The 13,557-nt window shown below is 41.6% G+C and overlaps 1 protein-coding gene across 1 annotated transcript in view; it reads left to right on the top strand.

Annotated features, from left to right (window-relative positions):
* MYO10 (myosin X) overlaps positions 1-13,557 on the top strand; it is a 125,802-nt gene that overhangs the window by 34,845 nt on the left and 77,400 nt on the right. The window lies entirely within an intron of this gene.

A 13,557-nucleotide genomic window follows, 5' to 3' on the forward strand; every position in this document is an offset into this window, starting at 1 on the left:
ACCAGACTAGTTCTTGTGCAGGTCAGTAGAAGCCATTGGAGTTCATGACAGGAGCCATCGAGACTTTCCAGATTGTACATTTGCCTTCTCCATTACCTCCAGAAAGTCCTCTTCTTTGGCCAGGAATTACTCCATCACTGTATTGCACCAACTTGTGTACCCACCTCAGCACCTTGGCTGTATCTCTCCCTTGTGCATTAGGGACAAATCAGGAAGATGTGTACCCCTCTCCACTCTGAGCTTAGAGGCTGATCCATCCCCGTTGAAAGATTTCTTGCCATCCCCGAATATAAACCACCAGGTAATTGCTGTGTCCTGGCTTTTAGCTTACGAGTCCCTCTCCTTTAGCTCTGTGCACCTCCTTGTCCACATCCTGAGTGGGAGAAAAAGATATGCAATGGTTTATGCTGGCATTTTTTGAGTTATATGCTTGTAGTATTACAAGCAAATTAGTGTGGTTCTTGAGTCTGGCAACTTTTTGATACTTTCCTGTGTGGCAATGAAACTGAGAAGCACTTCTGTACCCTCAATGAGGAATGCACTTAATTAGGACATAAGTTTTGGGGTTTGCTTCTTCGCACACACACACACACACACACACATCATATTAATTGCAATGTAATAAATTTTAATGTAAAGTATATGAATTTCAAAAATACAGAAGAAACAATTACAAAGAAATTTAAACGTTGCTTTCTCAGGAAGACAATTAGTTATGTAAATATTCCACAGTTAACTTGTGCATTTGTTTGTGTTTGAGGAGCTGTTTCTCCAGCAGTGATCATATAAGTAAATATCTTCAGATGTTTGCATTCAGTTTAATCTTCATTTACTTAACAGCATTTTGTTTCACATAATAATATGCATGTTCCTGAACTCTTCACTATTTCCTAATTAATACTATAAAGATATTTGTTATGGATGCCAAGTTTTGTCAAACGTGTAGGTGACTTTCTTGGGGTGAACTACAGGGTCAGCAGAGGCTTTTCAGTATTTCTTGCTGGTTTTTTGGGGAAGGGGCAAATATTGATTTAGCATACAGGCTGTGTTCGTAGTGTGAATGATGCCCTGCTCAGCAAATGAGTTGAGGCTCCTGGCTGTTAGTGAGAAGTTGGATGACGAAAGTAGTTTGTGTCCATGTGCAACCATCTTTTGGTATCAGCGTCAAGCCTGTCAACATCTGCTTGTGAATTTCAGTAAAAGAAAAGGGTGCACGCTTTCCCTTTTTGGCCTGTGATGAGTATGGGCTGTACATGCACTTTCCCGATGCATTAAAGCAGGCTCCTGTCTGATATTTTTTCAGGTTTCTTGATTAATACTGCATTTTTCTAAAAGCTAGTTTCTAGGCTACCACTGCTTTTGTTGTCCGGGAAAGGAGCAGAGTTGGGACAGATGTGATCTTACATTGCAAGGGTTTTCATCGCTACTTCCTCTCCCTCAGCAACTACTTGGTGTGGGAGGTCCAGCTTCTGGACATCAGCATACAAGGTTTAATGCCCATCTTTGAACACTCAGATGAGCTTGTGTGCTAGGTTGGTATGTGGCAAAATATGGAAAGATAAACACCAGTGCTAAAAGCGGGAGGTGTCCACATTTGAAAACAGAGCCTTTTGTGAAGGTGAACGAGGGATTTTGTTGCCTCTGAAGCAAGACCAGCACAGGGCACACGATGTGGAGAGGGCAAGTGCTGCGGCGGCCGTTCTTGTCGCTCTTCAAAGGGAAGTTGTTCCCAGAGCTGTTGATTCTGGTTTACTTTCAGTTAAGTACATGTTGCAGAGGAGACTGGCTCAGCCTTGGAGAGGACGCCGTAAGCCACACCACGTGGATGGTGCTGGAAGACACACAAATTACGGCGTTCAGGCTGGTGCTGGAAAGAGCTGCGGTTGTCCTCTCTCTGTGGCCAGCAGGGAGTTACTGGTGCAAGCGGGCCAGTTTCAGAAGAGCAGACCTAAAGGTTACAGAGAAGCTTTTGCTGAGGTGAGAGGCAGGTTGGAAATAACTGTAGTATGCATTGTGCACATCAGTATGGAGGTTTTTGACATCAGATCCACCCTGGTTTCCCTGAGTTCATGCAACAAACAAGTTTCAAAGCACACCTGATTAATTTTTTCCTTCTGAGTTAAGCTCTGAAGTGCCAGGTAGGCACGTTCCCCTTTGAAGTGGTGATGATTTGGCTCGTGCCTGTCTTGTTTGTGTTGAGAACGTGTCTCTGTGCCCAGAGAGGCGCTGCGTGGCGTGGGGCACAGCAGTCCCTTGGCCACCCTTCCCTGGTGGGGACGGTTGCCTCCAGGTTGTCCAGCAGTTGGGTGTGGTGGCCATGAGGGATGAGAGAGAACATGACCTATTTTTGCGCACTTTCAAATTAAGGCTGCAGCTTGCCCGCCAATAATTATAACCATCTGTTAGGTTTGTCTATGTCTGTATAAAACTTCTGTACCAGCCATGTAGACATGTAGCACTACACGAGCCACATCCACAGCAGAGGGAGAATGATGGTAATGAGGAGCTCAGTTTTCATGGCCAGCTTCCTTTCCTCTCTTCACTTGAAGCAACAGAGATGGAATAACTTTCATAAGAAAGCAAAATTTATTTATTTTTTTAAAAAAGTGTTAAACTGAAAAAGTTGTCTCTTTCCTGACAAGAATGTGTGCAGAGTTCCTAGCCACTTCATTACACTGAGTGCTCAGTTATCTGTTCTTAAAAGGCATATTCAGTTATTTATTACATCAGTTTTAAATCTATTTGTGTTTATTTACTCTAGCAGCATGTTCAGTTGTAGTTTGTTAAACTTGCAGTAATTAGATGATTTATCTCCCTTGAAGTCGTGAGGGTTCCCTGAGGCATGTTGATGTTTGTGCAATATTAATCAATAATTACCATCAGGGTTTTTTCGAATTCTGTCTGCAGACGGAGACACTTTACTATCTAGGTCAGTTGCTCTCTGTGACTTGTCTAGGTTTTTGCATATTTGTTTTTTATTGAGTACAGTAAAACCCATTTCAGATCCGGTGCAGTTACTCTATGCCACTCCAGGAAGTGGATGTTGCTGCACGTTACAGTGAGAAAATCAAAGGGCACACTAAAGTCTTGGTTAATTAAATAAAGACAGACAGACATAATGCGTGCACTTCGAAAGCATTCCTGTTCAGGTGGACACAAGTTGTAGGTGGAGGCAGAGAGACAAAGGAAGATCTGTAGAAAGCAATAGCCCCAAAATGTTTACTTATAAAGACAAAAGCTATCGTGACTTAAATGGAAAATCTTGGATGCACTCCCTGCAGAAACTGGTCCTTAGAAGCCTGTGTATCAAGGACCCATACATCATCCTGGACAGCTCAACAGCCTTGATCTTTGGCCTCTCATGTTCCATGGTATAAGTACATGTGGGCCATAGACTTTTAAAAACCTAGCAGTGGTACACACAAATTGTGTCGTTAATTAGTACCATAAAATATATACAAGTATTGTGCATGTGCATTTAGACCAAGTCCTTAGTTATTATGCTGCCTCCTAGGACTGCGTTTGTCCCTGTCTTGTCTGCAGCTCAGCTGTGGCTGTGCGGTTCCTCTGCACAGGCACCCAGTGCTCTAGAACAGCCCCAGGTAACCAGTTTGCAGGATCTGCTCTGTGGTCACTGATTGAGCTGCTGTTTATTTGATTGCTCCACTTTTACAGTAATTTAAAAGGTGTGCTGATGGATCGCAGTGGTTTTTATGCCATCCTATGCTGCTGGGGAAATGGGGAACGTTCTCTCCACCAGCTCCTTCAGCGGAGGTATGGAGAGCTCAGTCGCTAGGTGTGCATGACAAATGTCTATACATAGCTACTTACCTCTGTAATTAGCATGTCATACTTACACACATCAGATAATGTTTTCAAACTGTAGTTCAAAGTGAGTTCCTGCCTCCAAGCATTAATTACAGCTTCCATTTCACATCTGTTACTAGAGAGCCGCAGACAAAGATCTGTATAAACACAGCAGGCTTTTAATTGGAAATCTAGTGGAATTTATTTCTGGTGATTGTTATTTCTAAAGGATGGTCAGTTATATAGATCAACAATTGTCTGCCAGGGGCCAATTACCATTATTTTTAGTTTGTTTTTCTTTTGTTAATACATGTTAGAGGAAGAACATAGCTGTGATGGTACGAGAAGCAGTAAACAAATGCCACCAGTTGGTTAACCAACTTTGCTTCTGAATTCCTCCATAGGGCAGAACTTGTGGGACTGCTAATAATAACAACAACAACAATAAAGAATGTTTGTCTGAACTTGGTCCTCACAACTGAAAACATTGGGGATGTTAAAGGTGCATATTTCCAGTTCTTAGCAGATATTTTGGCCTGAGGTGTTCTGATCAGCATGATACCATTAAAAAGGGAGCTGCTCAGAAAGGTGTGTCATGTCTACAACAGCTACATAAACGCTTTGCAATGTATGCAATGGCAACATAAGCATGAATCTATAGTAGAATTTGCAGCACGTTAGGTACTTGTTGGTAGCCCGCTGTGTGTAGATGCTGCAGTAGGGATCTTATCCTCTCATCCGTGGGCTGTTTCAGTGAGACAGATGAAGAGGCGGAGGAGGTCAAAGTGTTGTTAAAACATCAAAAAACTTGCCCTTTCTGCCTGCTCTGTACCAGTGTTTCTCTTCTCATTTGGTTGGTTGGTAGGAGAATAAATAATAATGCAGAGTCAACAGGGTCAATTCCTGGTGACTTATGGCCATGAGTTTTGAATGATACCTAAGGCCAACTTAATGCTAACTTTATATCAAAAACTGCAAAGTAGAAATCTTTCATCTTGTACAGGTTTTGTCATTGGTGATGGTGTACGTTGCAGTGTAAGGTCTTTTGCTCCCAGTCCTGCAAAGGCATTGAAAGGTGGGCAGGAATTTGGACTCTGAAACTTCAGCTGCTTGTCTTTCACCAGCACATGTTTTTGTTACATCAGTTGGTCTTTGACTGCAAAGCGAGCTGCACAAAATTTACTGCTTGTGCTACACTGTCCAATTGACTTGTTCACATACTTCAGCAGTTTAAAATGAGAAAGGCCATGGACAACCCATTTAAGTTGAGAATGAATTAAATTACTTTTATAGCTATTGTCTACCTGCATAAGCAGACTATTGATTCATAGCCAGGGTGCTGCTTTTATTTGAAAAGATTTAGTCCATTTCTCGCAAGCAGTTTCAGCTGTTTCCTTTTGGTGTCTGTCAGTCTTTTTTTTTTAAAGGGAATGGGGTCCAAAAGTTCCATTTAGCAGACTTTTGGCTGCTAAAACTGTTTGCCATCTTAGTCGTGATTGCTAGACCCACCGCTATTTGGCAGCAGTTCAGTGCCATCCAACAAACTACCTGGCATCGGCTTAGATTACAGTTATTCTGGCTTTTGATTTCTGTGTTCATGCTCTGTTAAAGCATAATTCCTGCTCTTCCTGCTCTCCTTCTAAAAAAGCTCTTTCTGTAGAAGAGGTCTTAAAACATTAAAGAAGCATGGAAGTAATGAAAACGTCGATATCAGTATGTAAAATACTTGCAGGCAGAATTAAACAGATCTCCAGAGCTTTACGTTAAAAATATTTCTCCAGTGTTCTCGAGACACTTCTTTTTGGGATATCATCTACCAGAATTTTTGTTTTCATTTACATGTGTTTTCTCTGAAAAGCCCCTTCATCTTCCCAAAGTGAATCTATAGGAAAGAAGAAGACGGTTTGGTTTTTTTCTTTTCCTTGCTGGAGGGTGAATTAGACCTTCAGACAGCTTTGAAAGACCCATTTGAGCATTGTACAATAACAAAGCAGGAAGAAGAACTAGTGTGTGGCCACGGGCTATTTGCAATGAAGTCATGAGCCATGGGGTCTCTGCTCTTTGTGGGGCCCTTTCTGATTTGAGCTGGAGATTGCCTTGTTAGAGTTAAGCTGTGCACTTGTGCGCACGGATTGCTGCAGTCTGATGTGCAAACCTATGTTCACATCCTGTATTGCAGCCCATGAAAACAACAAAAATCAATGTCTCATTCTGATCGATTGTGTTTTTCTGTTCAAGAGGTCACCTCTTCCCTCCACTGGGCAATGGAGAAGAGAGACACTCTTCCGTAATTGTTTATGTAAAGAGTCTATGCAGGAGATCACAGAAGATCGTTATCCTGACAGCCAGTAGATCAGACTGCTACATGGTAGAGATTGTTTTATATTAGTCAGCAAAAAAATGCAATTAAACCAAGGAGACTCGGTCCTTTTTATACAGAATAAAAACTGCCAGAAACCTATGATGTTCTTAAATAAGGGAAGATGCCTGTCTGACATCAATATTAGCATCTGTTATTTTGGTTTTTACCTTTGGCTGCAACAATGCTCTTTTATCAGCTTTTCTTTCTATTGGTTTCATGTTTCCCAGCTGGATTTTTTGTGCAGATTCTGCATAAAGCCTGTAGAGTTTCCTTTGAGTATCTTCACATGGAACAGCCTGTTCAGTAGCAGAAAATTACTGGGAAAATAGGATAAAATTAAGCTATAAGTGTATCTTTTAACCTGTGGAGAGCTCTTGGATTTGCACAGATTCTTCACCATCTCTGAGCCTTCTCTAGAGTTTAGCTGAAAGATGTGACTGTCTCTGCACTGTTTTGGGTATTTACGCTGGCAACTTAATTGGTGACCAAACCCCAAGTTTTAACCCTTAAGGAACAGACAGATCCAGGCAGCTTCAGTTAGCGGCCTAGAACAAGGACACTGTGAATGTGCAAGCTTGCAGCTGTAGGGAGTGGAAGGATTAGCTTAGTTCAGCAGTTAAGGTAGCTGGGTTGCAAAGTACCATGTTTTTCATGAAGAGTAGTACAGCCTTTGCCCTTGGAGGGGCTTGGGAACAGGACAGTGTTGCTTAATACTCTTGTACCAATGGCAGCTTAAGGTTGCATTAGTTGAGTTGAAGGGTCAACATAACAGAGCAGGATGCAGCTAATAGCTTGTGCTGTTGCCTGACAGTTGCCTCTGATCATCTGAAATCGTGTAGTTTAATTTAAAAAATCTAAAATTATTCCAAAACCTTCTTGTGAACTGTGCCAATGAAAACAAGCATAAAGCCTGGCTTTGAAAATGCCTTGGTCTGTTATGCCTTGGATCTGATCAGCACAGGAAGGCAAAAGGCCACCAGGGAGGTAGCTGGTAGAAGAGGCTGCTGCAGCTTACACCATGGCCTCAAACACATGGAAAAGTGCAGCTGAGCAGTGTGAACATGCCTGAGAAGATGCTTTGCAAAAATGACAACAAGGAGAACATACAGCAGGTCGATCTTGGACCTAAGTAGCTGGTCATTGGCACTTGGTCTTAGTGGCATTCTCTGTCATGGTCCGGTTCCTTTCAAAAGGTCCTCTCCTATGGATGTGAACTCTTGCATTTGTAGTGTGGCCTGTGTCTACAAACAGCTCATTTTGCAATCAGTTCTACAACTGACCTTGAGAAGAAAAAAGGACGATTGAGGGGTTATAATTGTGTGTGCATTTGAAATGGAACACAGTGATAAAGACAAGCAAAGCTGATGTAAATTTGGGCAATTGAAAACCCACCATGAGTCACCAGACATGGTGAGAGCTGCAGAAGCCCAAGCTTGTAAGGATGATTATAGAGTATGACATTTCCATCTTAGAAATGGCTTGATTGGTTGAAAATGTCTAAACTTGTAGTTTAGTTCACTTTGATTATGGTTTTTAAGAAAGGAGCTTGGCTTCAGACATTTTAGTTTATAATTTAGAGCGACAACTGGGTTCCATCCCACTGAAATTAGCATGGGACTAGCTGAAAGATGGGGTATACTTACCACAGGGAGGATAAATCAGGGTCCTACCGAGAACAAGGGCATTAATTAGCATCCTTTTATGGCATACCCTTGCCCCTTCTGCTCCCTTCCCTAAAAAGCATGCCAAAATGTGGCCCAGCCATCTCTCTCCTTTTTATGCTGATGTGTGTGTAGTGGTTGACTTGGTTATCTTTGCCTCCAGATAAACTCACTCATGATTACTGTCAGTCCCTTACCTGAGAGAAAGGGGAGCGACGGAGGCCGTATCTGCAGCGTGGGGCACTCTTCTGTTCCTGGGTGTTGCATCCGGACACCTTGAAATTAGGTGTTGAAAACATAATGAAGATGACAGCTGTTTGGTGGTCTTTCAAGTAGTGTCTGCCTCTGCACGTTCTGTGAAAACACTGGTATTGTAATTCAGCAACATTACTGTAGACTTGACGATTTAAAGGTATGAGACACACGACTTGTGTGGGAAAATCCTTTCTCATACATTGTCTAAAGGGCACATATGGATAGCTTTTTAGTCAACCACTTGCACTGCAGTTTTATTTGAAGTTTCCCATTTTAAGGGTAAGCCCAGAAAATGATACTTAGTGAATAAATTGTCAGGTTGATACTAGTAGCCCTTTTAAAAAAAAAATTCCCCTACTTTTCAGACACAGTATCAGCTCCTTGAGTGACTCCAGGAAAGTCAAGGTTGCTCAAAACCAACCTAGAAACATAAGTTTTGAGGCATCTGTAAGCATGCTTTTGTTTCTATAATGAGGATAGATTTTTTCTTATCCCAAGCCAGAAAGTCTTGAAAGTGCTCTTAAAAGAGAGTTGGACAAAAGGGCTGTCCCTCAGTGTTAATGTATGTATTGGTAACAAAACATCTTAATTCTGCACTTGATCACTTCTGACATTTCTAGTACCACGTTGTGAAGAATGTATTGATTTCTGGTATCATTGAAGAAACATGGTGATTGAAATTGGGGAACGTCGTCTCCTTGTGCCTGTTTTAATAGTGCAAGCGGTTTTAGTTTCTGTTGTGAGTGCTGATCAAAGACTTGATCAGGAGACAGCACACAGTGACCTTTAGCTGAGTCCTCCAGCCTGCTCCTGCCTTCTCTCCCACCCTCCCTGTACCATGAGATATGCAAGCCTGAAATAAGTCCTTTTTTTTTTTTTTTTACTCTCCTCTCCCCTTATATATTTATTTAAGAAAGGAGGAATGGGATGTCTCAGTTAGTAGAAGTCTGGGAAGTACAGAGGAGTTACCTTGATTTAGAGGGTAAGAGGAGGTCATGAGAAAAGCAGCATGATATAAAACTGATGGCTTTAAATGGGAAAAGCAAGCTTGGGTGAAACACAGAAATCAAAAAAGTTCCTCAGAAATAGAAATGTTGCTGTGGAGGTGCAGAAGTCTTGACATAAAAGGGAATAAGTGGATGGAGGATGGTTGCTGGATTTGAGGCAAACCTGAAAAGAGAGGCCCAAAAAGAATCTGTGAAGGGGAAAAGACAGCACGGTGGTCCTGATGTATTTAGTATGTTTGGTTTATAGGATTAATGAAGAGATCTTGCAATAGGGCAGTTTCCTTTTTTGTTGTTTTTTCTGTGTAGAGAAACTGAAAAAAAAATTTAAGGGGAAATTTCTTAGTCTACTTTTTCCTCTTTTAGTCCAAAGGCCTTTTCTACATGGGAAAGACATTTCAACTGTATTTAGTTCATCTATTGCAAACTTGTTTCTTGTAATTTTAAACTGACTTGAAAAAGTATATTTTAGCAGATAGAGCTTTTTACATCATTTATATTTGTTCAACATCAAACTAAAATAAACTGACTGTGTCTTCCTTTAAAAAAACCCAACAAAACCCTCTGATGTTAGACAGGACTGCTCTGACCCATGCAAGTTTTTCTAGAGTATTTCTGTGGGTATCAGAAATCTTTGAGCTCTTGAGCCCTGTTAAAGAACTAATTGGTTTTGAATGTTTGAAGAAGTGTGGGGTGATTTCAAGGCACAAGTTCAAAGCTGATTGCTATCAGAAAGCATCAACCAAGACAAAAATAAAGCATTTGGAGAATAGATGAAAAAAAATCTCTTCCTTTCTCAAGTACATCTTTCATTCTGACTCTTGCAATACCATCTCATTAATGTCTAGCTGAGAAGACAGGGCTTGAACTTCTAATTTTGAAAGTCCTCTTAGGGAATCAGCAAACAGCCTTATTTCCTCTTTTTTTTTGCTAAAAGGGGTGTCTGTGGTTTGTGACTGCCAGTGTTTTGGGAAATGCATTACCAATGTAAAATTTCAGTAAAACTTTGGAAGTTGAGAAGGAGCCCAGCCTGTCAATACGGTAATCAAAGCGCTGTGTTCTGATTCAGGCTGAATAACTCGACTTTCATTTATTCTTGGGTTTAAATGAATATATTAGTGGTGATCTGATAACAAGTTGTTGCTGGTTTAGCCTGTAACAAAATAATTCGAGAGTCTGTGTGGTTCTGTCTGAAGTGCTGAGTTGGTCATACAACAGCGAAAAGGAAACTGTCCTGTTCGTTGCCACAGATTTAAGAATTCAGGCTTGTGATAGGAGCTCTACATGGTATTTCTCTGAAATACTCCTCCAGGTATTTCAGCTAGAAATCGTCAGCAAGACTGTCTGCTTGCTAGTGCTCTGGCAGATGTATGAGCATTTTTCCTGTTCATAACTACTTCAGAGTGTATTCATTAAAATAAGTAATTAGTGACTGTGAGAATCAGACTAGAAACTGCAAAGAATGAAGAGGAAATTTAATTCACTCTCTTTTAAGCAAAGTGGAAGTGACATTCTTATGTGAAAATCCCTTTTCTGAAATTTCATCTGAATGGCTACCTTGTGATGTTAACATAATAAAAGTAACTTAGAGATCCCGCTTCTGACTGTTAACTCTTTTAATTTGCCGTATGATGATGTCTGATATAGACAGAAGAAATAGTGGAAAAAAAGAAATAGTGGAGAAATAGGCAGAAATAGTGTTCAGAAGACAATATCAGGCATTTTTTTGTGTATCTTTACACCGCTAAAGTGCTGCTAAGGTGCTCAGACTTGCAAAACCTGGAAGTCTGCCCTCCGAGGAAGGGACTGCGTTGGGTGGCTGCTCGGGGTCCCCAAGGGGAGGGAGAGCAGAGCCCTGCGAAGTGGGAGGTGGTGAAGTCATGCTCTTCTGCATGTAGGTGCTGGTCATGCTGCACTGACTTCGTGGCTCTTAGAGGTGCCAGGGTAGAGGCTTGCAGGAGTAGCACCTACTGTTTAGAAAATACTACCACTAGTAAGAGCATGTGATCGTTACTGGATGGGAAAAGGAGTAAGTCTGGAAGGGATGTGAAAAGTGATTCTTGCAGCAGATCTTGCTGCTCTTGAGCATGCCAGGGGAAGTTTGCAAAGACTTTGGGAAGATTTGTCTTTTGATGGGAATTTTTTTAAAGCATAGGAATAGTTTTTAGTAACGGTGCTGCTTCAGCTCATTGATATCTTGCTGAGCTACCTTGGGTTAAGGGGGAACTTTTCGCTTGAGCTGGCTATCTCGTAGTTAGTCTGTGCAGATATCGAGTTGTGGCTGCTCCAGGGTTGGATTATGACACTTCGTAGATGATAAATCTGATCCACTGTGTCTATGAAGAATATAACTTTTTTTGTGATCTTGCCTTGGGATGTGGAAGTTGTTTTTTGAGTGCTTGAGTTTGTTCTGTGTTGTATCATTATAATTTGATGGCAATTTATGCACACATTAAGCTTGTTCTGCAAAGAGGTAACATGTACTCAAAGCACCAGAGGACTGGAACCACAAAATTGGAGCTATTTCAGTAGAAGTTGTGGCCCTTAATGTTTTTTTTCCGAGATCAAAGAGAGAGAGAGAGAGAGAGAGAATGAATTTTTAAAACAGTGACGTCCTAAGAGTTACTCCCTGAGATGACTTGGGAATTGTTTTCAGCAGTACTGTTTCTGCTATTCATCAGCTTTTTTTTTTTTTTTTGTAATACATTACCTTTTGCTCTATGATATCTTGTGTGAATTATGAGGCAATGAAGACAGCTGACTTTATTTAATAATAAACTTTTCTTATTCACAGTAATGACTAATATTCTAGAAGTGTTTGTATTATCTTTATAGAGTTATGCTTAGGCCATGTGAAAGACTGCCTGATGTTAAACCAGTCTGTGCAGTAGTGGGCTGCTGTCGCCTCTCGTGACATTTACAGTTTGAAATAGGAGAAAGGAGAAGAGTCACACTGTAGTGAGCGGTGGTGCAGTTTTGCCAGTGCTTTGTCACAGGAAGATCAAGGAGCAGCGTGGTGGTGGTGGTGTTCTGTCAGGTACTTGATTACACAGAAGCTATGGAGTGGGTGCTTACAGTTATAAAGTTAGATGAGACTGTGTTTTGTAAGGATTTTTCAATTCGCTTCTTTGCCATGGCATCTGTTGTGATGGTGTGCGTCAAGTTACTCTTCTTATGTTTTAGTAAGACTTCAGTCCGATTTTAATAAGGTAAAGAGGAAGATCTGTAGCAGTCTGTTTTATTGGTCATGCTGGCTCTATATTAATGTAATTAAAAAAAAAAATCTTAAAATTTTGCCCTTGCAATATGTGCTGAACTATGTATCAAAATGAAGTAGTTTGTTCTCAGAGACTTCCTAATCATTTATTTAAGAACCCAAGAGGGGATGATCCCAGGAAATGAAGCTGTTGTCTCAGTGCTGTAATTGCCCTGCGTTACGATCTTGTGTTGAAATGGTGTCTCTCCTCTGGCTGAAACCTTCTGAGCTATTGCACAGCATGTGGGTTTTTATAAAACACAGACTGAAAGTTCACGGCTCTGTAAAAGGTATTTGAGTTACAGTGAGGAGGAATATTCCCCTCGCAGATAATAAAATTGCCATAATTTCAAGGACTTTGCTGTAGTCCTCTTAGGAAAAGCTCCAAGCTGCCGCTTGTGCTGAGCCTGATGGAGGGTGAACAGGTGGGTAATGGAGAATGTAACAGCAGGGGAACTGTGAGAAAGGAGAGCTGACACACAGCGATAATTATGTGTTAATTAAGAGGAGGGAGGCAGGTAGATGTGCAGTGTAAATGCTGGGGAAGAGACTGACAGAGAGGAAAGGAAAACGTGGGGGAGCTGATGGTCCCTGGGCCTCAGTGAGTGCCTCCGCTTGCCAGAGAAGATGGCAGCTGCGGAGGCGCACATGGGGCTGCCTTTCTGTGGTGTGCAAAATGCTGCTCGTCTTATCCAGCCCTTTCTGGGTAGGGTGATGCAGGGGTGAAGAGATCCCCAGTCCTGCTGTCAGCTTCACAGCTGGTTCCTGTTGGCGACGAGAGGGTTGACTGGTGGTAAAGCATCTGTCTGTGCGTGGGGACCATGTTACAGGGCTGGAGGCCTCACAGCCTGGCTCTTTGCAAGTTCACGGCGGGGCTGTTGAAGCCAGGTGTTACCCTCCTGCCTGTAACCACTGAAAAGGTGCTTAACAGAATGAAATTAGTATCACAGCGGTAACACCACACGCACCATATGATATATCAATTAATTTCACACACCCCAGAAAGGTACTAGAAATTCTGGTGGTAACATGCGTAATGTTATCTCCTACCTCACTTAATTTGATTTTATTTGAAAGACACATTGAAGTGGATAGAAGGGGACTGAGAAAATGAACAGCAGTGCGAAAAGACTGTTGCAAATGATAGTGTTACCACAACCCAATGAGTTAAAGGAATGGGAATGGGCATAAGCTGTTACCTGGGTGGTGTTG

Source organism: Mesitornis unicolor, unplaced genomic scaffold, assembly GCF_000695765.1.
Source record: "Mesitornis unicolor isolate BGI_N332 unplaced genomic scaffold, ASM69576v1 scaffold24576, whole genome shotgun sequence".
Lineage (NCBI taxonomy): Eukaryota > Metazoa > Chordata > Aves > Mesitornithiformes > Mesitornithidae > Mesitornis > Mesitornis unicolor.